Genomic DNA, 26,836 nt, shown 5'->3' with positions numbered 1-26,836 from the left:
TTAATACGAATCGACAGAAAGTGTAAGATACGATTTGCGAAAAGCGAAAAAATGCTGGAAGAAGAAATTTTTCGTTTACACCGACTGTAATAATTTATGCGACGTGTAAGCACATAAACTACCGCTATTTCTATTCAATATTTCTATCACTAGCTAAAAATACTGCTTGAAACAACATTCAACGAAACAGATATTCGGTTATTTTTCTGATACAACGTGTATTTATTCTTCTGCGAGTTACGAGAAATTGTATGGAAAGTTTGGTATGTTCGAGGAGGATAATTCGATCGATTCGGATCGTCTGGGACGAGGAGGTAGTCTGCATAGCTGGAAACACGGCCAAGCAAACTGACATCTGGCTTGGATGTCTTTTCTCCGTATAAAAGAGGAGAATGAGGAATCGCGGCTAGAAAAAGGATTCCCTGGTGCGTGTCAATATTTGTTAGCCTTTTTCCACATGATAGTTCTCGACTTCGTGGAAATGTAGCTCTGTGCATCGAAAAGGTCCCTTCCGTATCTGCAAGAAATTCATAAATAATGGCACAAGATAATGGTACACCGTATCAAATCATTTATGGAAAAAAGTTTCAACTTTCTTCGTGTTAGTTCTTTTTTTTTTTTAGAACAGAGGTAGCACAAGCTACATCATCGTCCGGAAGTTTGGGATTATTTGTGGCCTTTTAAGCGAGCAGCGCTGCATTAAAACATTACCGGTAAAGGCCATAATTAGGCTGTAGCGCGCCTTTTTCGTCAATTTCCTTTTCTTCCTTGAATTCTAAATATATACGGAATATATAGCAGTCAGAAACTTTTTGATCGCTTCCCGATGAATATGCTTGGTCCAAATTGTGGCCATTTAATTGGACAATATTCTACTATACAGCAGTCAAACGAAATAAAAACTAAAACTAGACGATATCATGTCATTTATTCTGCAACTAGTTCTCTTTTATAAATGATTTCTCAGAAACTATTTGCATATTTCCTACAAACATCATCGTTCCAGATTATGGCCATTTTAGTGGACAATGTCCTACTATAGCGCAGGTAAACATAATAAAAACCAGAAGTAGACTATACCATGTTATCTATTCTTCATCTAGTTTTCTTTCATAAATGATTTCTCAGAAACTATTTGCATATTTCCTACAAACATCATCATTCCAGATTATGGCCATTTAGGTGGACAATGTTCTACTATAGCGCAGGTAAACATAATAAAAACCAGAAGTAGACTATACCATGTTATTTATTCTTCATCTAGTTCCCTTTCATAAATGATTTCTCAGAAACTGTTTGCATATTTCCCACAAACATCATCATTCCAGATTATGGCCATTTAGGTGGACAATGTTCTACTATAGCGCAGGCAAACGTAATAAAAACAAGAATTAGACTATACCATGCCATTTATTCTTCATTTAGTTCTATTTCATAAATGATTGCTCAGAAACTATTCGCATATTTCCCACAAGCATCATCATTCCAGATTATAGCCATTTAGATGGACAATATTCCACTATAACGCGGCCAAACGTAATAAAAACCAGAATTAGACTATACCATGCCATTTATTCTTCATTTAGTTCTATTTCATAAATGATTTCTCAGAAACTATTTGCATATTTCCCACAAACACCATCATTCCAGATTATGGCTATTTAAATGGCTACTTAAGCTCAACGCTACAATACAGCGGAATGTAACAAAAACCAAAGCTAGACCAACCACGTTTAGTTAGTTGTTTCACTGATTATGAACATTTTCAATCATTTACTCTTCACCTAGCTGTTTCATAAATTATGGACATTTACCTTCGGTGGTTCCGAACGTTCGTTATTTAAATATCGCCCACAAACGTGTTCGTTCAGATTGTGGCCATTTTAATGGACAGCCCAACTCTAATAAGAAGCAATATATCAGCATACGTGCTATATTATTTATTATTCGCTTAGTTTTTTTTCATAAATTATAAATATTTCTCAGTGATTCGAACTTCGAACTACTCGAATATTTCCCACAAACTATTAGGTTGTTCGAAATGTTTCTTTCGTTCTATAAGGAAATGATAGACGCACAATATTTTTTGTTTTACATCGGTTTATTGAATCATACACGAACATAATAATAGAAATATAACGAAATGGATCACACGCAATTCAATAAAATAATATAAAACATAAATTGTTGTTCATCTATTATCACCTTATGGTACGAAAGGAACTTTCCGGACAACCTAATACGCCCATTTAAGCTCGTAGCTGGCACCTAACAAGAACCAGAACTGGACTGCGCTACGTAATTTATTTTTCCCGCGCAATTAGTTCCTTCATAAACTATAAATATTTTCAGCCATCTGAAACCTCTGACTGTTACTCTGCTTATCGAGCTTCGAATCTTTCCATCCGCTCGAGTTTCGGAAAAAGCTAAATACAGCGCACACCACGCGTGTACAGGCGTCGAAACAATTCGAAGCTGTGACACACATCCGAAGCAAACGTATCGATCCATCGGATTTGCGTTAATTCCAAAGTGTAAATCACGGAGCAACCTCGTTATTCCTGAAGATCTACCTAATAGAAAGGTTGCGTCGTTAAATCCGGCACAGTGCTTGTGTTACCTGGAAATCGTATCGGTGACGACGTTCAAAGGTAACCATGGCAGCTTTCGATTCCGGTTACGTTGCAATCTCGCGAAACAGTTCATGCATTATTCGTACTACTGGATCGTCACACACGTGTCCCGGCGGTTTTATCGATCGCGCCACACGTTCCTCGCCTGAAAATAATTGCGAGGCAAAAGAAGGTTAAGAGACAGAAAGCCTGTACTTTTACGTATACGTCGGTGATGGGTGGACTGCGGAGTGTCATGCAAATTCGAATCTTTGAAAATGTGGGGAAAAAAGCACAGACTCGGTAGAAAATTATATTTTACCTCTCAAGTATCACAGAAGCCTTTGGATATTTGATATATTTTTTGTTAGCGCGAGCAGCGAAATTTTGCCTTTTTCGATTTTGTGTAAATGCATAAAAATTCGTGGTCTAATGATCAACGAAAAAGATTAAAAATTGATGATGAGAGAACCGCGGAGTTTTTATTCAAATTGATGTTTTCATCAACTTAATTGCTACTAGAAGCAACAGAGCGCACAAATGGCCAATTAGCGATTTTTCATAATAATTTTTTAGATTTTAATCGACACATTTTTATACCGTGGCTTTCAACGGTTCTTTATAAAATATACGAATAAAATTTTACGTTTTGAATTACGTATATTCCTGCACATGTTTCATTTTCGTTTCTTTTCACAAGGTTTATAGCGTTAAACAAATGGAAACTATGTAGAAATTTATTTTATCCACTGATGAGCCCAACCTAACCTCAACCTAACACCAACCTAACCTCAACCTATGTAGAAATTTATTTCATCCACCGATTACTATTATAATAATACAATAGTGTGGATATTTCGTACGTTTTTCAATATTGCGTGCATTTTATGCATTTTTGAAATTTTAAATTTCCTCCAAATTGGTAAAAATCCGCAGTCTATTTGTAATCAGACACTAAGCTGATGAATATTAACGGTTTATCGATTGATTGGTCTTTTGTAATGAACAATGGCTTGTCAACGGTCCGTTTTGGCCAAATGAAGGGAAACTTGGATCGTTATCTTCGTATTGTTGTGTATTTTCAATTAATTGAGATTTTACGAGATACAGGAGTTTGTAACAGTGTTGGTATATTATGTCTACTTTAAGGACTGCTTTCCAGAGATTCAATTAGTATGATAAAGTTTGGACTGAATTTTCATTACATACATTTAGATCTATAAGATATGTTTAAACTAATTAAAAATACCTGTAACTGCAACAAATGATATAACAAAAAATACTGTTTATCCCCCTAATAAAAAATCAAATAACAAATATCAAGTAATAAATCAAATGATCCGAATCCTTGTAAAGATATAAACAAATACATCTACGTTATTTGATATCAATTTAATATTCACGTTATTTACGACAATTTCTAATTTATAATAAATATAATGATTCTTTATGAAAAATAGTGTATTGAACGTGAACCAATTGAAACAGAGTAAACATGGATCAAATTAATTTCTGATCTAGAACACTTCAAACTATCGCAAACACGTCCAAACTAAAGTCACAGGTGAGTTGTAGCAAGGCTAAACTATAGTTGTAAGTATACCAGCACTATCTGGTCAAACACTTTCAGGTCATCGTGTATTCTGAACGACAACGTCGCCCTGGGAATGAACAAAGGCTAGAGAACAGCCCTTTGAAGGAAGGGAGAAGAGGGTTGCTCGTCGCTGGCGTGCAGTTTTCTTCTGTACTCGAATACACGCTAGGACAGGGCTGGCTCTCGTGTAGACCCCACTCGACTTGTCGAGGGGTTCCCAGCCAAGTTTAGCTGGACCGTCGTCCGAGACGCGAGGGTAGCCCCTTACCGTTCGTTTCTTTCTATCTATTCATCGCTCAAGTGCAGAGAATTCACCTTGTCCTCCGATAGAACGCCAGTGAAAACTTGGAAGTTTGCTGTCGTTGGTGAATTTCATGCTTTTGCGTGAATCCAGAAATGCAACAATCAGATATGTAAACTGGAAAATATGCGCATAGGATCAGGTAGTTTCTGGTAAAACATCTAGAGAAGTAGAGAGAGACTGTCATTATATATATACTGGAACAAATTTGTTCTTTAATGTACTTCACGATAGCTAACAATTCCCTGAGCTTTCGATTTTACGCGGAAACCGTCATGCAAAATTGTATGGACTTTCAAACTCGCTAAAACCAATCCAAATTCGGAGATACGTAAGTATGCAGGATCGCGAGATCTGACAAGTTCTAGGGGAGCTTCTAGCGAAGAATTTCAAGAAACGGAGAATTTGTCCTCCAATGTGTACTTCGTTATAATTAATAATAGCCGTGAACTTGCCACTCTACATGAGACCTATTAATTCAAGAATTTTCCACACGTTCAAACCCTCTCAAACTAACTCAAACCTCTTCAAACGCGGAAACATTTGAGCGTTAACGCGATCTTAAAATACCCGCAAGTCTTTAAAGAAGCGAAATATCATGCAAATGCTTGAAGAAACAGGATGCCTAAATCCTCGCGAAACGTACGAATCGGCCACTTGCTCGTCGCGCGTGCGCGCGACTATTATCTACTCGCGCGCGCTACAATCAGTCGTCTAGTTTCTTTTTCTCATACTGAAACGGATATTCGTAAAGAATACGCGCTCAAACAGTTCCACCACTCGCGTTCGAGAATACACACTAGTGGAAATATCCGTATCCCCACCAGTGTGCGTTTACCCCCACTCGTTGGCCGCGTGCTATGGTACGCGTGGCGACGACACGAGAGCAGTGAGTCAGTGGTGCGCGGGCCTTCGTGGCGCGACGACGTGCGCTATGTTTATATTCCGCTATGTAAACGCGCGTGTTCGTTCGTTTACCTCGTGTGAGTGCGTGTAATAACAGAAAAACTAATTTCATCTCGACTGTTCCTCGATAATCGGACTTGGTCTATCCTTCTACGTGCTGCTGGACTAATTTTGTTATCTTTTTTTTCTTTAATTTTCACTTAGTTTCGCTGATGTTCTCGAGCTTATTGGGAAGAGTTGGTGCAAGATTGGCAACGTTTCTTCATTTGGCGACGGGTAAGAACTTTTTAATCGTGATTTAGTAGAATGTTTAGACGAAGTTAAAATTAGTTGTACTTAAAATATTCGTTCCATTGGGCGTGTTCTAACTCGCTAATGAACGACCTGGGTAATTTATCACGTTGCAATGTAAAAGTGAGCTACAAGTAGCTTGAATATCATGTTTATTTCCATGATTTTATCTCTTTATGTATAACACTGTTTCTAACCGACTGGAAGTTTCTCTTTTACCTTTGCACTATCAAACTGAGAAAACGGTCATTTTTGATCCACTCGTCGGTTTCTTATTTCTCCCATTTTGCAAATAAACCAGAAGATGGTCACTGACAACACCGCAGACGAGTATGCTACAGCTGAAACCAGTTCTTAGCGAACGTCAGTTTCTTATCTGAGGATCTTCAGAGATTAGCAGTGTCTTAAGGGATCATCCGGTGGTTAGACCGTCTTAAAGCAATCGTAACGATTATATTAGATTACTACGATAAATACCATAGAACGATTCTGTTCTCACCAAAAATAATGCTCACCCACCACACTGGATATATTTTCCTTTTTATTCCATTTATTTTTTACTTCCTCCTAGTTTCATTTCTATTCGATTCGTTTGGATTCGATTCGCTGTATTAATAAAATATTCTACGAAGCTTTGGGATTGAGCAAAATATTTTCTCCGTCAGTGGACCGTGGCAAACAAAGCGCTTAGAAGAGAAGTTTTCATCCATTCAGTCGCAGAGAACATTCGATTTTGGTCAAACGAAAGCATCTCGCGATTCATTTGACTTTCGACGAATTCGATATTTGTTTGCGCGTTTCCTAAACGCAGGCCAGCTTCCTCTGCTTGTTGTTCTGGCTATCGTGGCCTGCTACAATTCCTGGCCAGCTAGCCGCCTGACATTGACAAATACAATCAGGCAATTGGACATCCTCCAACGATTACCTGGTCGCTATCAATTATTCTTTTACGGGTCTCTCCCGATCAGATCCGCGCCCAGCCAAACGTAAATTTAGGGAAATTTACTCGAGGCTTGAGAAATCTTCTCGCCTCTTTCATCGCTGCAAGTATCGTTGTCGTTCAATTTCACGTTACATGAAAATCCTCTTTCCGCTTTTCGAAAATCAACATGGTCTCTCTGTTGTTTTCTGATCGCCATTTCTCAGAAGTGTTTCATTTTCATACATATACGTGTCTTCTATCTTCACGATCATCGGCCAATCAGACTTGCGACATGACATTTATTTCTCACAAATTTATCGTTCATTTTTTCGTAAATATCGTTCGAACACTTTGGTAATTTTATTATTAATTTGGTAATCTTGGTATTAACGGAATAATTTGTTTCTCAATAAATGACAATGTTATAATTGGTGGTTTTAATCCATCGGACGAACCAATCATTTGCTAGAAAGAAACAGCTGCGACCCACATAGTAAATTTATTTTCAAGATTAATTTCGCACGAAAGAAACTCTTTTTATTTCAATGCTTCACGACTCGCTGCATATCAAATATCCCTGATAATATTTATCGCGCGTGTTTCCATACTTTACTTGCATAAATGTATATTTCCCACACGTTCGATATACATAAATATCCACGGCCTGCTAACGACATCTGCATTTTCTACCATACAATAGGCAACTTGCTTCTCAAACTTGTCTCAACTCGTTCCAGCAACGTCTGCCCCATCGAAACTTGTTTGCTAATAGCCAAAAACATCTTCAGCTATCATATCATTTCTGTTACGATCAAAGCAATCACTTTTAGCTAGTTGATAGCACACAAGCATAATGTTAGCTTCGAACGAATGCTTGAAGCTCGTGCGATGAAAAATATCTGCTTTGCACATCGATAAACAGATTTCTCTTGAAATTCAAATTATATCGTAGGGAAGAGAAAATGTTGTTGGAAGATCTGCGTGTAAAAAGTACACGGTACACAAACATACGCAAACATCAGTTTCCTACGAACACGGCATAGGGATAATCTCATATTGGTTGCCTTGATCGTAAACGCCAAGGTTTCTTGAAACGAGCCATACAACTAGATCAAACACGGGCGCAGCCTCGTCTCTTTAGATTAACCTCGAGTGAAAAAACCACTTGCCATTATCCGCAGCAGATACCGAAGCTCGTTCCACTGCTTCCTTTTTATCAAATTCTATCTGCCTAGCCGGTTCTTCGATGAACATGGGTTGTAAGGGGTTGATGAATAATATTAGGTTGGCAACTAAGTGATTGCGGGATTTGTTATTAGATGGTAATGACAAAACTCGCAATCACTTAGTTGCCAACCCAATAATACACGCGACTGAAGAATTGGCACCAATTGCTAAGTGTCGAACATTCTGCAGCATTGCCGTTTAAGGAATTCCTCGTTCTCAGCTCGTCTCTGTGCTATATATATATACTGTGAACTATGTATCGATACGACAAAGGAGATTCTTTCAAGTTCGTAAAGAGACTAACTGTGATTCAGTATGCGATAGTGTCGTTGCATTTTGTATTATCGTAATTGCTATTGTAAAGCAGTTAACGCTATATTAGCATCTAAAATTAGTTGCCAATCCAACAGAAGTGCTAACTAATTTTAGATACTAATATGAATGAAATGAAATGTTGAAATGAATGAAATGAAGAAATGAAATGCACACTTCATCTATTGGGTTAGCAACTAAGTGATTGCGGGTTTTGTCATTAGGTGGCAACGACAAAACCCGCAATCACTTAGTTGTCAACCCAATAATAGTGCTAACTAATTTTAGATACTAATATGAATGAAATGAAATGTTGAAATGAATGAAATGAAGAAATGAAATGCACACTTCATCTATTGGGTTAGCAACTAAGTGATTGCGGGTTTTGTCATTAGGTGGTAATGGTTGCCAATAGGTTGCCAACCCAATAGAAGTGCTAACTAATTTTAGATACTAATATGAATGAAATGAAATGTTGAAATGAATGAAATGAAGAAATGAAATGCACACTTCATCTATTGGGTTAGCAACTAAGTGATTGCGGGTTTTATCATTAGGTGGCAACGACAGAACCCGCAATCACTTAGTTGTTAACCCAATAGTAGTGCTAACTAATTTTAGATACTAATATGAATAAAATGAAATGTTGAAATGAATGAAATGAAGAAATGAAATGTACACTTCATCTATTGGCTTGGCAACTAAGTGATAGCGGATATTGTCATTAGATGGTATTGACAAAACCCGCAATCATTTAGTTGTCAACCTAATAGTAGTGCTAACTAATTTTAGATACTAATATGAATGAAATGAAATGAAGAAATGAAATACACATTAAATCTATTGGCTTGGCAACTAAGTGATAGCGGATATTGTCATTAGATGGTATTGACAAAACCCGCAATCATTTAGTTGTCAACCTAATAGTAGTGCTAACTAATTTTAGATACTAATATGAATGAAATGAAATGAAGAAATGAAATACACATTAAATCTATTGGCTTGGCAACTAAGTGATAGCGGATATTGTCATTAGATGGTATTGACAAAACCCGCAATCATTTAGTTGTCAACCCAATAGTAGTGCTAACTAATTTTAGATACTAATATGAATGAAATGAAATGAAGAAATGAAATACACACTTCATCTATTGGCTTGGCAACTAAGTGATAGCGGATATTGTCATTAGATGGTATTGACAAAACCCGCAATCACTTGGTTGCCAAACCAATATCGATGATACAATTTTGTCAGAAACGTTGTCAAACCGGTTCAAACTTCTTGAGACTTGACACGATCGATATTATCGACGGTATAGTAATCGTGGTTCTATCGTCAAGGGAATGATCGTACGTGAAAGAAAAAGTGGGAGGCGTATGATAAAGTCGTTTGCACGAGGTTTGACGGTGTTTGACGAAGTTGAACTTGGAAATTTCTCGGGTATGTTCGAATTATCGACCGGCTACGAATGAGTATGTTATCTGTCGGTGCAGGGGATTATTCTACGTGTGAAAATAAGTGAAAAATGTAGAATTTCCAGCTTTAAAAAAAGAAAAGAAATAGATTTGGAGGTGTTTGCCGAACAATTTGCAAATTTCATTTTCTCCGGAACGAAGTGTCTTCTGAAAAAATTGTATTCTACACTTTTTACTTGTTTTCACAGGTAGAAGAATTCTCCGTTGGGTTTTATCCGCTGCTGATTAATTCGGAATTGGCCAATTCGAGGTGCATTTGCCAAACTTTTGAAACTCGATCGTCTCAGAAACGTAACGTCGTACGAACAGAATTTATTCTACGTTTTCTACTGCTTTTTTCCACGCAGAATCACCTCTGTGTCGAGTATATCACGCTTACCAAGACACCCTGTATAGACTGTTACATAAATAACAATGAAATATTTTTTAAATCGACCGAAGAAAAACAAAGATAATATACAGCTTCAATTTTTTGTGATATTTCGAAATGGTAGACAGGGTGTTTCAACTACAAAAAAAAAAAAAAAAAAAAAAGTATTAGTACTCCGGGGCTAGAGATGAATCAATGAAAACGCGACTCTCCGTCCTTTACTTTTCCTATTATCTGGAAAATAGAGATATCCCTTTGGCTAGCCATTTTAATTCCACCTGTTTGGACCGTATCCAATTAAATAGCGGCATAGTTGCTAAAAAAATTCGCCTGTTCCGCTGAATCGATGAATTCCGCCAGCGGGTTAGATCGCGGTCAAAGCTGATCTATGTGATAATCGGTACGTAAAAGGCTTCTCTGGAGTTGTTGGCAGCCGGGATAAATTAATATTTCGAAGTGGAGCGGTCAGGAAGACCGACAAGTGTTTTCAGCCTTGCAAATCTACTGTCACACATTTTCCCTTTGGTTAATTTAGGCTCCTGCTTAGCGATAACGAGTACATCAGAAGTCTTCATTCTGGAACGTGTGTTTTTGACAAATAAATAAGACACGAGTGAAGAAGAATGATATTGGGTTAGCAAATAAGTGATTGCGGGTTTTGTCAATAGGTTTCCAATAAAATAAAAGTGCTAACTAATTTTAGATACTAATATGAATAAAATGAAATGTTGAAATGTTGAAATGAAGAAATGAACTGCACAATTCATCTATTGGGTTAGCAACTAAGTGATTGCGGGTTTTGTCATTAGGTGGCAACGACAAAACCCGCAATCACTTAGTTGTCAACCCAATAGTAGTGCTAACTAATTTTAGATACTAATATGAATGAAATGAAATGTTGAAATGAATGAAATGAAGAAATGAACTGCACAATTCATCTATTGGGTTAGCAACTAAGTGATTACGGGTTTTGTCAATAGGTGGTAATGGTTGCCAATAGGTTGCCATCCCAATAGTAGTGCTAACTAATTTTACATACTGATATGAATGAAATGAAATGAAGAAATGAAATACACACTTCATCTATTGGGTTGACAACTAAGTGATTGCGGGTTTTATCATTAGGTGACAATAACAGAACCCGCAATCACTTAGTTGTTAACCCAATAGTAGTGCTAACTAATTTTAGATACTAATATGAGTGAAATTAAATGTTGAAATGAATGAAATAAAGAAATGAAATGCACACTTCATTTATTGGATTAGCAACTAAGTGATTGCGGGTTTTGTCAATAGGTGGTAATGGTTGCCAATAGGTTGCCAAACCAATAGAAGTGCTAACTAATTGTAGATACTAATATGAATAAAATGAAATGTTGAAATGGATGAAATGAAATGCACAATTCATCTATTGGGTTAGCAACTAAGTGATTGCGGGTTTTGTCATTAGATGGTATTGGCAAAATCCGCAGTCACTTAGTTGCTAACCCAATATAGTTGAACAGCAGAAGAAATAAAATTTGTTCGTTTAGAACCTCGTTTCTGCGAAAACTTGTCTCGTCGACTTGGGAAACTTGTCAAGTGCGCGTGAATTTGGCTAATCCTTGGTTCCACTCGAACGCTGTTAAAGGACCGACAGAAGGTTATTGTAGGTTGAAGAAGAAATTGAAAATCCAGAATGTAAGGTTTTTCGTTCGAAGCCCTGTATTGCAGGAAATTTGGAAACTTCTATGGTATGGAGAAACGTTGTTCTTGAAGAAATGAAATTTCACCATCGTACGGTCTAAGTACTCGGAGGCCTCAAAAAAAGCCACGTCGTGGGTCAAACGTAGTTTCCCTCGAACGTTAGCTGTCCCTCGAAATTGACAGAGAAGTTATGAGAAACTGGAATGCAAACTCGCGAAGAATGCAGCCAGCCGAGCGTAGCGATCACCTCAATCATCTCTCAATTAATCCAAACTATTAATGGTATTTAGGCTCGACAATTTCTCAGTATGCTTATTCCATTCTCGCATTGCTGGAAAACAATTATTAAAAATCATTGCTACAAACGAGCCGTTTATCTGGCAAATTAATTTGGCGAAGTGAAACATGGAGAAAGATAAAGGTTATGTTGGGTTGGCAACTAAATGATTGCGGATTTTGTCGTTAGGTGGTATTGACAAAACCCGCAATCACTTAGTTTCCAAGCCAACATAACCTTTATTTTTCTACCCAATATGATATAACCCAATATTTCCATCGAAACGATTAAACAGAGATTTGTTTTGTCTGCTAAAAACCTATCACGCGTATCCTACCTTTGATATTATACAGAGTGGCTGACGAAAGCATTGAAAAGCTCTTTGAAATAACGTTTTCAAAAAATTGCACCAAACAATGACAATTTTTTTCGAGAGGCTGCAAGGATCGTTGACTAGATGAGGCGCAAACAAAATTTCCAAACAAATGCAATACTCGTCAGTCGCGAAGAAGAAAGTAAAGGTTACTTTTTCCAATTTTCCCATCCGGGTTTGTAGTGAAAATTTTATCGAAATCGGTCAACGTTGCTACGAGCTACAAACTGTTGAAAACGATAAAAATCACGATTTTCTACGACTTTCGGCCCACAACCGTAACAAATCCACGTTTTTGTCTATTTTTCCATGTTGCTTGTCTCTGATGTTGCTTGTCGATCGATTTCCATGAGATTTTTAATATTTTTCTAGCTGACATAATTTTTGAAAATATGTCGTTTCAGTTTTCGTTTAAATTAAAAGATAGAAAGTTTATATTTCTCGGAACTCGTTTTGCACGTCGTCTGAGATCGTAAAACAGGCATTTAACCACTTCGATCTGTGTCGATTGACCAAGTTTCTACAACTTGGAAACCCGAGAAGAACCGAGGAGCCAGGTCTTGCTGTAACCCTTGCAATATTCACTGTGTTTCCTTTTTCTTCTTTGGGCGTTATACGCTCGATCAAAGTCCAGTTGCCGCGATTCCCATCGGCCGACACAGTCTCAGACTGCTTTCAAGTTGTGAAATCTAATTCCACTGGAAGTTGAAACCTTTTCCGCTTCTGCAGTTCTAGACAGGACGCAGCCACAGTAGTCTTTGTTCTTGACGATTCGATCGGTGTCCACCTCGGTTATTTGTCTATTCGTTCTGTACACTACTGTTCAAAAGTGTGTAGTCATTTGCTTCCCGTTGGCACAAACATTGTTGTTTCAACGTTACAAATGGAACGACTCGGGATCTCTTCCATTCTAGCGACTCGATAAAATTTACTTGTAAAATGGTTGGCAACTAAGTGATTGCGGGTTTTGCTATTAGATGGTAATGACAAAACTCGCAATCACTCAGTTGCCAACCCAATAATACACACGATGAAAGAATTGGCACCAACTGCTAAGTGTCGAACATTCTGCAGCATTGCCATTTAAGGAATTCTTCGTTCTCAGCTCGTCTCTGTGCTATATATATATACTGTGAACTATGTATCGATACGACAAAGGAGATTCTTTCAAGTTCGTAAAGAGACTAACTGTGATTCAGTATGCGATAGTGTCGTTGTATTTTGTATTATCGTAATTGCTATTGTAAAGCAGTTAACGCTATATTAGCATCTAAAATTAGTTGCCAACCCAATAGATGTGCTAACTAATTTTAGATACTAATATGAATGAAATAAAATGTTGAAATGAATGAAATGAAGAAATGAAATGCACAATTCATCTATTGGGTTAGCAACAAAGTGATTGCGGGTTTTGTCATTAGGTGCTAATGTTTGTCAATAGGTTGCCAACCCAATAGAAGTGCTAACTAATTGTAGATACTAATATAAATAAAATAAAATGTTGAAATGAATGAAATGAATGAAATGAATGAAATGAAGAAATGAAATGCACACTTCATCTATTTTGTTAGCAACTAAGTGATTGCGGGTTTTGTCATTGGGTGCTAATGTTTGTCAATAGGTTGCCAACCCAATAGAAGTGCTAACTAATTGTAGATACTAATATAAATAAAATGAAATGTTGAAATGAATGAAATGAAGAAATGAAATGCACACTTCAGCTATTTTGTTAGCAACTAAGTGATTGCGGGTTTTGTCATTAGGTGCTAATGTTTGTCAATAGGTTGCCAACCCAATAGAAGTGCTAACTAATTGTAGATACTAATATGAATAAAATGAAATGTTGAAATGAATGAAATGAAGAAATGAAATGCACACTTCAGCTATTTTGTTAGCAACTAAGTGATTGCGGGTTTTGTCATTAGGTGCTAATGTTTGTCAATAGGTTGCCAACCCAATAGAAGTGCTAACTAATTGTAGATACTAAAATGAATAAAATGAAATGTTGAAATGAATGAAATGAAGAAATGAAATGCACACTTCATCTATTGGGTTAGCAACTAAGTGAATTACCACCTAATGACAAAACCCGCAATGGAAGTGCTAACTAATTTTAAATAATAAAGAGTTAACTACTAACTACAACCCAATAGAAGAACTGTGCATTTCATTTTAACGTGCCATCGATAGGATTTGAAATAGACAATTTATATTTTACACAATACCCACGAGTGGATCAGAGAAGAAGATAGCGAACACTGGTTCTGATCTCAGTTTACCATTAATTGATGTACCTTGACAACATTTGTACAAATTGTAGAAATTGTGCACGTATTGTTGTTATAAAGCGACCGAGGTGTCCACGTATTTATAAAGGACAGTGCACATCGAGCTCTATGCTCGGGACGCGTTTGTCTGCCTGTAGATTCTCCGCTAATAGAACAGGTGCTATTTATGGGCACACTCGTTCCGAAGCTCGCACAGTGTGTTTAACGTTGCCAGTTACAGCTGTCGTGTAAAATTCAGACGTCTCTTTAATCTTTCATCGATCGAAACCCTAAACACGGAGCTGGGTTAATAATAAATGTTACTCGTTGTTAAAGTCAGTAACGCAAATATTTATCGGACAAGCTGTTTTTGAAAAAGACGCGAGGTCTATGACGAGACTTTGTTCTGATTATACTCAATGTTGAAATTCTACGATCGAGTGATCTTCGTAGAGAAAATAACGTGTGCGTGTGTGTGCCTTGCATTGAGAATAATTATAGTCAATTATGTTTCTTTTCCATGGCAGTTTCTGCGTTTCTACGCTCGCTTGGACATCAATTTGCAAGAATCGAAATCATCCTCATTTTTCATCTTCAAAAAATTCAATATATTCGGCAACTAACAAATTCAATATTGTTAATAAATTCTCAAATATTGGGTCCTCTTTGACCCGACTATATCGTGCAACAACCATGCTCATCATCACCCTCGACTTGTCCCCTGAAAATATCAAAGATGCTCAATAATACATCTTCCAATCATCATCATCCTGAAATGTTAGGTCCTATATGATCCAGTCATTGATATACAAGAATTAGGATCATCGTCTTCAATTTGTTTCCGGAGAAGCTGGAGGATAAGCGACGGATACCTCGAAAATCCTCATTGCCTGGTTTCAGCAGCCCATAAGAGGCAATCATCGAGCCCTTCTAAAGGAGGAGTAGCATCCACAGTGAGCATTTTGCTCTCCATTTGTGGGAACACGAATGGGCAGAAGAAAGCTACAGTCTTGGCAGGCAGCTAGTTGCGTAATAAACAGCATTTCGCTGAGAGGAAAAGCGGTTATCGAATCGTCAGACCCCATTTCCATCTTCAGTCGGATCTTACCAACGATACATCCTGTCGAATGGCCTTTCTGTGTTTCGCTTTCCCCCTTTTTGCCCTGTTTTTTTGCCCGAAGCATCGGTTTCCTCCATCTACAATGGGTCTCGGCCTCTTTCCCCTTGGCTCTTGCCGAAATTTCCAAGTTTTTCGTTGCCACAGGCAGATAGTGAAGATCCGTGGAGCTTCACTGTAGCGAGAAACGATCGTGGACACGTGTAGGGATTCGCAGGATGCCTGAGACTATCGCGTTTGTACTGTCGAATTTATTGGTCGAGGATAATCCCAAGTTTGGCGATAGTTTCGTGTAAATGGAAATTTTTACCGGCGATCTCAACCGATTCTCAGCGGTACGTTGATGGTCCGAGGTCTTTTCTTATACGTACAGTCATTCCAAGTTGTATAACCAAGTATACTTATCTTTTCGACTTGCAAGCTCGTGAGGATTTGCTGAAGAGTGAAATGAAATTAACCCTCGTTTGTTAGAGTACTTCGGTGACTTGCTAGATATTCGCTCTTTCTCATCCCAGGTCCGCTATCTATCAGAGATGCCTGTTCAGAGAGTGTAGAAGTTATTGCAATTTATTTAGCAGACAATTGGACGAAGAAGAAATAGACGAAGATATGAAAGCTAGCAACAGTATAGAAAAAGTGCTATACTATATTTGTTGAAACTAAATTACAGTTACACTGTAAAGGAAGAAACAATTGGCAATCAATAGCATACTGTGCTGAACACGACCTCGGCTCCCTTATCTCTCTGTGTATCTTCCAAATTAGCGTTTCAGGTTCTCGAAATGCGTAAATCCTAGCATCTGATTAATTTTTATGATTTCACGATATCTCGCCATCAATGAATATATATACTTTTTCCTCGAGATAATACGGTCGTATTTCAACCACCACATCTCGCTACAATCCCATCGGTAAACACGTGATTCCATTAATTTTGTTGGCCAGATAAATCACGACGCCTGGTCGGTCACGTAATTAAGAACGAATCCTGTTTCTCAGATTAATATCCAGATGAAATTTGATAGGATTATCTGGTTAATCGCGACCGAACACGCAACATCGAAAGGGTTTCGTTTGATCCTCGCAGTGTTTCGCGTGTGTCATGATTTATGGCTTCGAAATTACCATTCTAATCCGCGAAAAAGCTTTTCAATTCTCGCCTCTGATCTCTGATCTTTCAACACTGAGCTCGTTCCTTGCGTAGGAGCATTTTTTTTTTCAACTGGTTTGTTGGTCGGACAAAAAGTTCCTAGGAAAATCACTAGACGCATTTGGGCAATTTATATACGGTACAGTGTTGCACTGTTACGTTGGAGTTACGAGCTTGGAAACGCTTTTAATTAAGTCACAAAATGGTTCGACAGGAAACAAGAAAAAGGAAAGCAATAAACTTTGAAAGCAACATGTTTCTAATTAAAAGGCTTTTTATTATTCCCGGTTGGAATTAGGTGAGAGTACGTCGAACGTAGGTTCTTGTCGTAACCTATATTCTGGATTTTTCGATAATGTAATAAATTTCCACACTTGTCGACTGTGATTAATAAAAACATAAATCTACTGTATTCGATGAATATTTATTCTATTGAAAGAGGATTGTGCTCAAGCAGATTGGTAGCTTTATGAATGTAATTAAATAAATAGAAGATAAGTGGACATTTATTTTATCGTACGAAGTACAGTTCGTTGCGAAAGTTAGCTCTTCTTATCTGCAGAAACTAAAAATCCACTTTGTCTCAGAATTATCGCTTACATATTAAACGTTGAACGTTTAAAAATTTTTGTATTTGAAGAGATCTAACTGGCGAGAGTCTTAACACAAAATTACGAAACTTTTCATTTCATCGATACCAGAAAAACGCTTTAGGTCCACAAAATTATTAATAAGAGGTTAGATCTAACTTTTTACGATTTCATGGAAATACGACAAGAGCGTGAACGCTTTTTTTATGAAATTGTATTTTGCACTTCTCTTTAATATAATTATATTCATATTTAATAGAACAAATTGTGTTGCGCTTTAAAACATGCGTCTAAGCCCAACCAATATAAAATTCCATGCCAAAAATATAACTAGAAATAAACTTCTGCAACTGGCTGTATCTGTTTACGCATATTTCGTACGTCTTTGCGTGTCCTATACATTTTGTACGCTTAAATATTCCATAAATGCTCGAACATTCAGCCTGTCCATTTAGATTGCGTTTAATTCGTCATTAAATTCGAAGATTGAAGTTGGAACATGAATATGTAAAATTGGCCGATATCGATGAAGTTTGAAACTGTACAAGCAGTAATTCGCGATTTGATCGTGTTTACGCGATGGCAAAAAATATTTCAGCCAATAAAGGATACACAAATGGTGTAGATATCCGGCTCAATTTCCAGTTTTCGACCAGAGGAACCAATTTTTATTTAACTTTCCGAGCCGGATCATTCGACGAGATGTATAGTATTAATAAATCTGGGAACGTGCGCAAACAATGGCAGGCATGGAACGACGCGTGCAAAAGCAACTCCTGTAAATATACCGATAAATTAAAACCAAGCGAATAAGCCGGAACGATATTACTAGACGTCGGACGGAGGAGGTCGTACTGACCTTTTCATCGTTCACCCTGAATCTGTTCCAAATTTCAGCCATTTTGGCATTCGATGCTCACCGTTTCTCGGATTCCCTCGTAAAATCGATCGAATGGAACCGTGCAAATCAATCGCGAGCCCATAACAAAAATTATTCCGCGATCCACGTTCGATCGCAATTGACGCGAACAGCCGCTCTCTGAAATTCTATTTTGAGGTTAGGATGACGCGCGATTAAAAGATACGAAGCAATTGGCAGCGTTTTTATCGTTCGAACTGTTTATTTCTAAATTGGAGGTTATTGGAGATTTGGAGGTTAGGACACTGACACGTTATTCAATTAACAGAGGCAGGGTTAGCTGCCAACGTACTCACTTTTGCAACTATTTATTTTTAAATCACAGATTGTAGAATTTAGAAGGTGAATCATAAGGAATTTTAGAATTGTAGGAAAGGAACGCCCCTTTCTCTTGTTGCTAGATCAGAGATGATTATTTTAAGGTTAGGACTGATATTTTCTACACAGTTCGGTACAATTAATCGATATATTTTAAGTTTCCATTGAGACACGTGTGAATCGCAAATTTTACCAGAAACTTGCTAACCAATTCGACTAAACATTTTCTAAAAATACATATAAAATAAGAAGTAACGAAAGATACGGCAATTTTCGCGATGAGAAACAAATAATCGACCTACAACTATAGCTGAAATTCCTTGGCACGTCTCAGAAAAGGCTGAAAAGGGGTTTCTTTACGAAGTTTCAATCCCTGTCCCACTTTTCTGGGATAGAATCCTTGAAAGGATACTAAAGCATCTCTCTGGTGGGGAGGGGGAGGGGATTTTTCCTATGAAGAATTAACGAAATTTCTTGGAACGAGGGTATGAGATGAGGGTAAAACCACAGAAATAGCCGATTTGAGACCGTTTCACTTGCAAATTAGGATTAGCATTGTAAAGGAACGAATGCGAGTTAATGCTAGGCCTTCCAGGTTTGCCAACCGGAAAACTTCTCGGCGCTAGCTTTAGCTACTCTGTATAGCTTCACGAGCACGAAATTTTGAGGTCTGCTTGCGTCAGTGGCTGGACTATGCTTTGATGCGATGCTTGACGAACTTAATAAAGTATGAAATTCGTTGACGAATGGCAAACATCGGACTTGTATTTCCTCTACAGGCCTTTTTAATCTCAAGTTTTTGTCATTTATGGCTTTTCTTCCTTACATTTTTGTTACGGTCTTTTTTTCAAGGATATTCCTTTGATGCTGAGTTTTAGAAAGTTTCACTTGGTTAATGCACACGTATAGAGCAGTGCACCTGATGTTAACGGAATATTCTTTTCCTCCTAAAAAATATTCTTCTGCCATGCACATTTGTAGAGTTTCGTTAGATCAGATGCATTTTGTTCATATAAATAGGCAAATGTTGGTAGGTTAGATGATCGTCTATGGAAGGACCTTCGTTTTTCTCAAACCTGACAAATTTTGTGAATGAATAATTAATCAAAATAAGTAAATGGATGTTAGAGAGATAACCAGTTTTCTACTGAAAACTTTTCTCCATCTCAGTGACTTCTTTTCACACTTGACAAATTTGTTCTTGTCAAGTAGTTAAGTTTCAATTGGGTAATTAAAATAAAAATTAAATAAACTTTATTAAAAAAATTAATAATGTTAAATAAAAATTCTTCTTATAGGAAGACCTTGGTAGAATGAATATTTAATTAATATAGCCGGATGTTAGTAGGAACTGGTAGTTATCTGTCAAAAGCCTTCTTAATTTTCTTCTCAAACCTGAAAAATTGTTTCTCGTGAAATGACTGTACCTTTAAGATTCTCATAATAATAAAATGTTGGTACAATGAATACTTCTTCTTCTTACTTCTTTAGACTCACTTAAAAATTTTCTATATTTCTATATTTCTTTACAATTATTATCTGAAATTCATATAAATAAATTCAATGAAATTTTGAAACATCCTGTAGGGACCAAACGGCTGAAACTTTTCTTAGCCAAAAATTGCTTGGAAGAACTAATAGACGGTGGTTTCTCGACTATTTTCTGGGAACAATTTCGACTTAGAATCGGAGATAGGATCGAGGGTGTATCTCGAGGGCGCCATCGAAATTTATGATGGCAGTAAACCTATTTTCTTTCAAACGAAATATTGATCCTAGTTTTTTTCTTCTTCTTTTAAGACAGACAATTGTTTCTCAATTGTTCCCGAAGAATCTACTACCATGAACCTTTCAGTCGATCCCTGTGTTTATCGATTTCGACGGTCATTATTTATAATGTCGAACCGTATCCCCTTTACGCGATGATACCGATCTCTAACAATGGCATAAAAATAGCAAATAAAAATACAGCCGAACTTGGATAGCTCGTGGAAATAGTCGAACATTTTTAGAAACCTTTTATGAATATATTATACGTGTTACAGGAAACATCTTGATGCTTCACTAACACTGTAGTAATATCACCTTGTCTCTGTATCAACTCATCCAAATCTAAAAATAAGAGTGACTTTTTAAAATTAAAATTTATTTCTCCTCGATTAAAAAACTTGTTGATAAAAATATACATCCAACATGGAAAATTTCTATTTAATTTCAGATTTAATGATGATTCTTTGCGTCGAACCAAAGATGGCCGAAAACGTAGTTGAATTGCTGCCAACATAGGACGTAGCACACCAAAAGGTTCTATATAATTTCAAGAATGTTTGATAGGATATAATTTGTTGCAAAGGACAGGTTTTCATCAAGCAGGCATAAAATCTTGAACGATGAGTTCACGTGGCCGACGAAGGCAAAAGAATCTTATCCTATGTGTCGCTTTTGGCACAGAAAGGTTGGCATTACACGCGGCAACGAGGCGACGAAGGTCGCCATTACAGGGCCGACTGCATGTGTAAAATTAACTTTGATCCCCAATAGCCTCGTTTTACCCTTCTGTCTTCTCCTAACTTATCATATTTTTAATAAAGTTAAAACCTGCGTATCTTAGCATATTTTTTGAGAAGGAATAAGAAAGCACGAGAGAGAAATATTTCAAATAAAAATATTACTTATAACATGAACTATTGAGGCTTAATATTTGTTTTTAGTAAAAGAACGATCGATAATGCTGTTTTAAAATTATGCCCAAGTTCGCATAAAATATTACGATATTTCGTACAATGTAATTTTCAGTGTTCTGTTTACTATCGTTTATTTCGTACTTCGATAAAATTATCGGCGTCCGCACGAGAAAATTAGCATTTCAAATTTCGAATCGATACAGGCCGTCCAACTTTCCACCTCAAAGACCGTCACCCTTGTTATCTGGCAATTCTTATCGATACACGAAACGATAAACGCTTGAAACGTTAGAATATTAGCTTTATATCTCATTATATTTCATTTAATCTATTTTTATATCATTTAATATTTATCTGACACCCATTTTTATTCCATTTTATCCATTTTTATTATTTATTAATATAGTTAAAAATTTACTAAATAAATTCTTGCAAATATTGTTACTACGTACATACGCTTATTAAACAAATGTCACTGTGGGGATTAATGATAATTCAATTTCATATGTTTTGTTAATCTAATTCAAGTGGTAGTTGATTAATTGTTATTGATTAAATTACAATGATTAATTTCCATTATGTAAATAGACAGCGGTGCACATCAAACCCCATGTTTTATTAATCTACTCTAGCTGAATATAATTTTCTGATCAAAATTTCTAATGAAATTCTGTTAATCAAATTATACTTGTACATTTCAACTTGTCAGTTTCTGTTGGCCCGGTTCTATTAATCATGTTCTATAAGTTTGCTTTTACTCATGCAGTTATAATAGAGTTTCATTTCCAAAACCAGTCTTAGATTGTGTTCTATTGATTTACTTTTAATAACTGACCAGAGATATTCCCTATTTTCACTTAAATCATCTGAATTATCAGTAAATTGTGTTCTTTTATCAAATGATATTTCAATCTCATTGTACTATATTTCTATTCTTATCCCTGTTCATTAACTTTTCTTACCCTATAAGACATGTAAAGAAATATATAGCCACCATTGTGGATGGATTCTTCACTTTTGGCTTTATAAGAGATGATATAAAAGGATCTCATTAAAGTAAGGCTTTATAATAGTTGAACTTGAAAATTTAAATGTAAATTTTAATTTAAGACCATGCCAACCTATCCCAAAGAATATTTCTTTCTTATTCCCAAAGAATTAATCTTTTTTTGATATTTAAATATTCTAGAAGACTCCATATAATACTTTCAAAGAATTTTGTTGCCTAAGAACTTCATATTAAATTTTATATTAACAAGATCTGTACTTTTAAACAATGAAGACATTTAAAGATATTTTAAGAATCTTTATATTTGAATTAAAAGAATGAGATTATTAATCTTTAAACTTTCAAGTCAAACGAGATTCTTCTTATACCTGTTCAATTATATTATCAATATCTAAACATTCACATATATAATAACATCAATATTGACAGTTAAGAGATCCCAAAGAATTTGATATCTGTCTATTTTAAGAAAGACTAAATCCTTGTAGAAGGAAGATAACGTGAAATTATGTATGTATATAGGTTAAACCTGCCACACCATACCATTATCATGATTAATTACTCTAATTAATTAGCCAAAAAAGCAACAGGCTAATTATGAATGACTCAAATATAAAGACATTTCACATTTACATCTGCTTTAAAAAAACCAAAGAAAATAAAAAATTCAATGAATAAAAGTTTGCATAGATCACGCAAACTTGTCGAGAACGCACGCAAATTATCATTTCTAGAAAAAGTATTTTAAACTCACCGCAGCCTTCAATTCTCTATTCGAACCACCATGTAAAATCACCACAGAAACACCTTTAGCTGATGAACAAGCAAATTTCAAGTAACCACGATTCTATATCGGTATATCGATGTACGTTAAACAGAGTTGCTAAACGGATCGAAAGCTCGTAGCCTTTGTGATGGCAAGTTTTTGTCACGTGACACGAACAAAGGATAATTCGGGTACTGGGCGGGAAGTTTAATTAGTTGAGGGAAGTCTAAAACCATTACACGTGTCGGTTTGGATCGGAAGTGGGACCGGTATCGGCTTTTTAATAGCATACTGTCGAGCTGTTGCTCAATTTGTTCCCTGTTTTGTGCCAACAACTTCCTGAGGCAGAGTTTAATAATATTCCGAATAATAAATAGATCTGGATTACCATTTAGCCGAAATTAATTGCAACGGTTGATAAATAGTTTTATAATGTATAAAAGTATAAAACAAGATTATTTGCATTTCCAACTTCTCTGTATAATTAATTATGCTCTGTGGAGTTTTATTAGCAATGGTAATTGCTGTGGAAGATTTCAGTGAAACATTTTTATCTAAATATTTTATAAGAATAATAAATTTTCATTTTATTATTGGAACAAAAGATCAGGACGGAAGTCTTTTTCATATTAACGATATTGTTTTCAATTGTAAATAAATTTTTGTACATCATTTTTCTTATATAGAATATAATTCGACAAACTGTATTACGTTATATAAATTGTCTAGATAATAAAATAATATAATTTGTAGAGACAATATAATGATATAGACAATATAGCTAATAGATAGTGTATAATTTTTAATTATATTCTACATGAAAAATTTCTCTGCAAACAATTTATTTAATTCTATTTTGATATTCAAATTCTCTTCATTTCACGGAATACTTCCAGAAGATCAGCCTTTTTTCCACTGATGTAATTTGTAAGAGAATCCCGCCATAACTCGCATAATGGAAGTTCGATCGATATTCATCGATATTTACTGTCTCCAGTTATCGTTTCCGTTTCCTGTTCTACGTTGTTCCAGTTGTCGATGATTAAAATTAGAATTATGTCAGGCGTGGAAAGATTCTCATTGTCTAGGTCTACAAATTCCGATAAAGGAAAAATTCGATGTTATATTTTCGACCTCTTGCAGCCAATTTTATAATTCGCACGGTTCGATCAAGACTCTTTTATTAGTTCTTTTGCTCTCTCCGTTCGGTTCGGATCGTCGCATTAAACAAACGAGAACACGTTTCGAAAAAAGAGTGTTTCGTGATTCCTACAGTCTGGTTCGCGAAATTAAATTCCGAGTGTATTGTGTTTTGGATTTCTATTGTGCAACAGGATTTTTATTCACTGCGCGGCACGATATTATTTTACGACGAATGAAACAGAGGTTATGATCAAAAGGTTCGTAAGAATTTTCTAGTTTTCTATATTATTACGTTTCTACCCTTTTACGACTGTTGTCATAATATTAAAATTGCAGTGGAGTGTTGTTAAAATTGATTAAAAATTAATTGTAATTAATTAACTGATCGAAAAGATTCTTTCCGATCTTCGATTTTATAGAATTATTTTCCCGAACGAAAAATCTTTTCACTTTTCTACGAAAGTTATTTTACGTCTACTGAAAGTGATTTGTAATTTTTTGAATGAAAGTCATTGCAATTAAGCATCTACTAATAACAGAATTTTATATGCAAATAAAACTTTAGGGAAATTTCTAGAACCATTGCTTCTCAAATAGGTAAAATTCACAGATCCCTGAATTTATCAGTATTTTAAATTCTTGACATTCTAGAAATGACATTTTTGAAATCCTAGGGAAGTTCTAGGGATTTATTTCCGCATACAGAGTTTTTCTGAAAACATTTAAGAGGTAGAACATTATTTAGGGATTTTATTTAATATCTCTAGACTACTTATCACTTTCGCCTTAAATTGGTGACAGTCGACGGACGATAGTTGGTAACGCTTATCGGAGAAAGTAATCGGGGATTTCTGGACTCTAAAGCTGAGAATGAGGGAGAGGGGCAGGATAAAAGCGTGGAATAATTGAGAGCGAGTGCTCCAATTATTCGGTCATCGAATAAAACGTCGGCTGGCTGCTTTTTAATTCGATATAGTAACGCGATTTCTGAAGTCTGGAGGCGCGCTAAAGTCCTGTCTGATTTCAGCCGCGTGTTGCATTACCGGCTAGTGAATTACATTATATTTTTTCGAGCGGTCTTTGAGGTTTAACCATGTATGTATGTAGTATTAAAAAACCTGAGAACCGAACCAGGTAAAGAAAGTATCAATAAATGGCCTCCGAGTATAATTCTGTAAATTTCTCAAAATTTTAATGAGAAAATTAACATTATCGTAGCATCCACGGGTCATTGCGAGAAAGTGAATTCTCAAGCAATCTTTGAAATTTAACTAGATGCAAATGGAAACCCTGGGTTGAATCAAGTTGTCTATCAAGAAAGGGTCTCCAATTATTATTCTATGGACCTCTTATGATTCTTTTAAAAGAATCGTTTTTAACACAACCTTCAATGGAGAAGCATTATGAGAAAATAAATTTTTATTAAAATTTTACCGGATATAAGAGTGGGATTACAGTGGAAACGTACACACCAGAAGTTGTATTTGAATAAACCTTTTAAAATCTTAGGAAATGAAGAGAAATAGTGGAAGGAAGCTATCGTGAAACGGTAAAGTCAGCAATTAACAGGAAGCAAGGTGAATCCTTTGGCTCTATCATCGTAGCAAGAACGATTCTAGGAAGAAAAGCGACTACAAAGGAGAGGCAGGATGAAGGTATCGCTGGTTTATCGAGTCTGAGAACGTTTCTTTATGAAGGCGGTATAGAAAAATCACGAGACTCTGAAAGCCTGACCTGGCTGTATCTATTGGTATCAAAGAAGAAGACGCAAAATCGTAATACTCGTCGCGAAAGAATTTATCATCCTCGAACAACGAGATTTCTAAGAAGATGGATCTTTTCTCAAGAGATCAAGGGTTAATAACCTTAGCAAATCTTATTAAACTGGATGGATTCCATCAACAAATAAGAACAATTTTATGTCTTAATATAATTAAAGTGATTTTATACTTCGTCTCTAGATAAGAGAAAAGATATTTTAATCTAATCTAACCTAACTTAATTTGGTTAATTTAGGTTAGGATCTAGCAAGTATTTTCTAACCTATTTGTCTTTCAATGTTGGCTTGTTATAGTAATTAGACTCGAATAAATGTTTTAATTAGTATCTTAATTTAGTAGGAAGAATAGTAATTCTTTGCAAGATCATAAGAGTTAGTGTCATTCTATTGTTTGCACACCTGTTATGCACACAGAGTATACTTATAAAATAATTCTTAATAACGTGATTTTAACCTACAATAATGATTTCGATGCACATATAAATTTTAATCTGAATATAAGTATAAATTGTAATGTGAATGTACTAATAATATCAGATGATATAACTTTGATTTATTCTCCGTGAAAATTGAGAAGAAATATGAATATTTTAAAAACAATGTCCATATCCGTCAGAACTTATAATTACACGAATCGGATTCATGTAGATTCTCTCACACTCAGAGCTCCAAACTGGTCTGAAACCATTGAAAACCAGGAACAAAGAGAGCCTAGCTGTCGGAAACTCTCTTAGAAGTTCCCTCAT

The 26,836-nt window shown here is 35.9% G+C and overlaps 1 protein-coding gene across 4 annotated transcripts in view; it reads left to right on the top strand.

The window, feature by feature from the left end:
- Positions 1–5,343: 5,343 nt before the first annotated feature.
- Stacl (SH3 and cysteine-rich domain-containing protein) overlaps positions 5,344–26,836 on the top strand; it is an 83,084-nt gene continuing 61,591 nt past the window's right edge. Inside the window, exon 1 of one of the 4 annotated variants that reach the window (XM_072018454.1) lies at positions 5,344–5,689. The gene's annotated coding sequence lies outside the window, so the exon portion shown is untranslated. Of the gene's footprint in view, positions 5,690–20,952; positions 21,013–26,836 lie in introns of those variants that run through there. The other 3 variants (XM_072018458.1, XM_072018457.1, XM_072018456.1) reach the window with 3 other exon arrangements.

This window comes from Bombus fervidus, chromosome 15 (assembly GCF_041682495.2).
Source record: "Bombus fervidus isolate BK054 chromosome 15, iyBomFerv1, whole genome shotgun sequence".
Lineage (NCBI taxonomy): Eukaryota > Metazoa > Arthropoda > Insecta > Hymenoptera > Apidae > Bombus > Bombus fervidus.
This window is presented reverse-complemented; position numbering and strand designations above follow the sequence as displayed.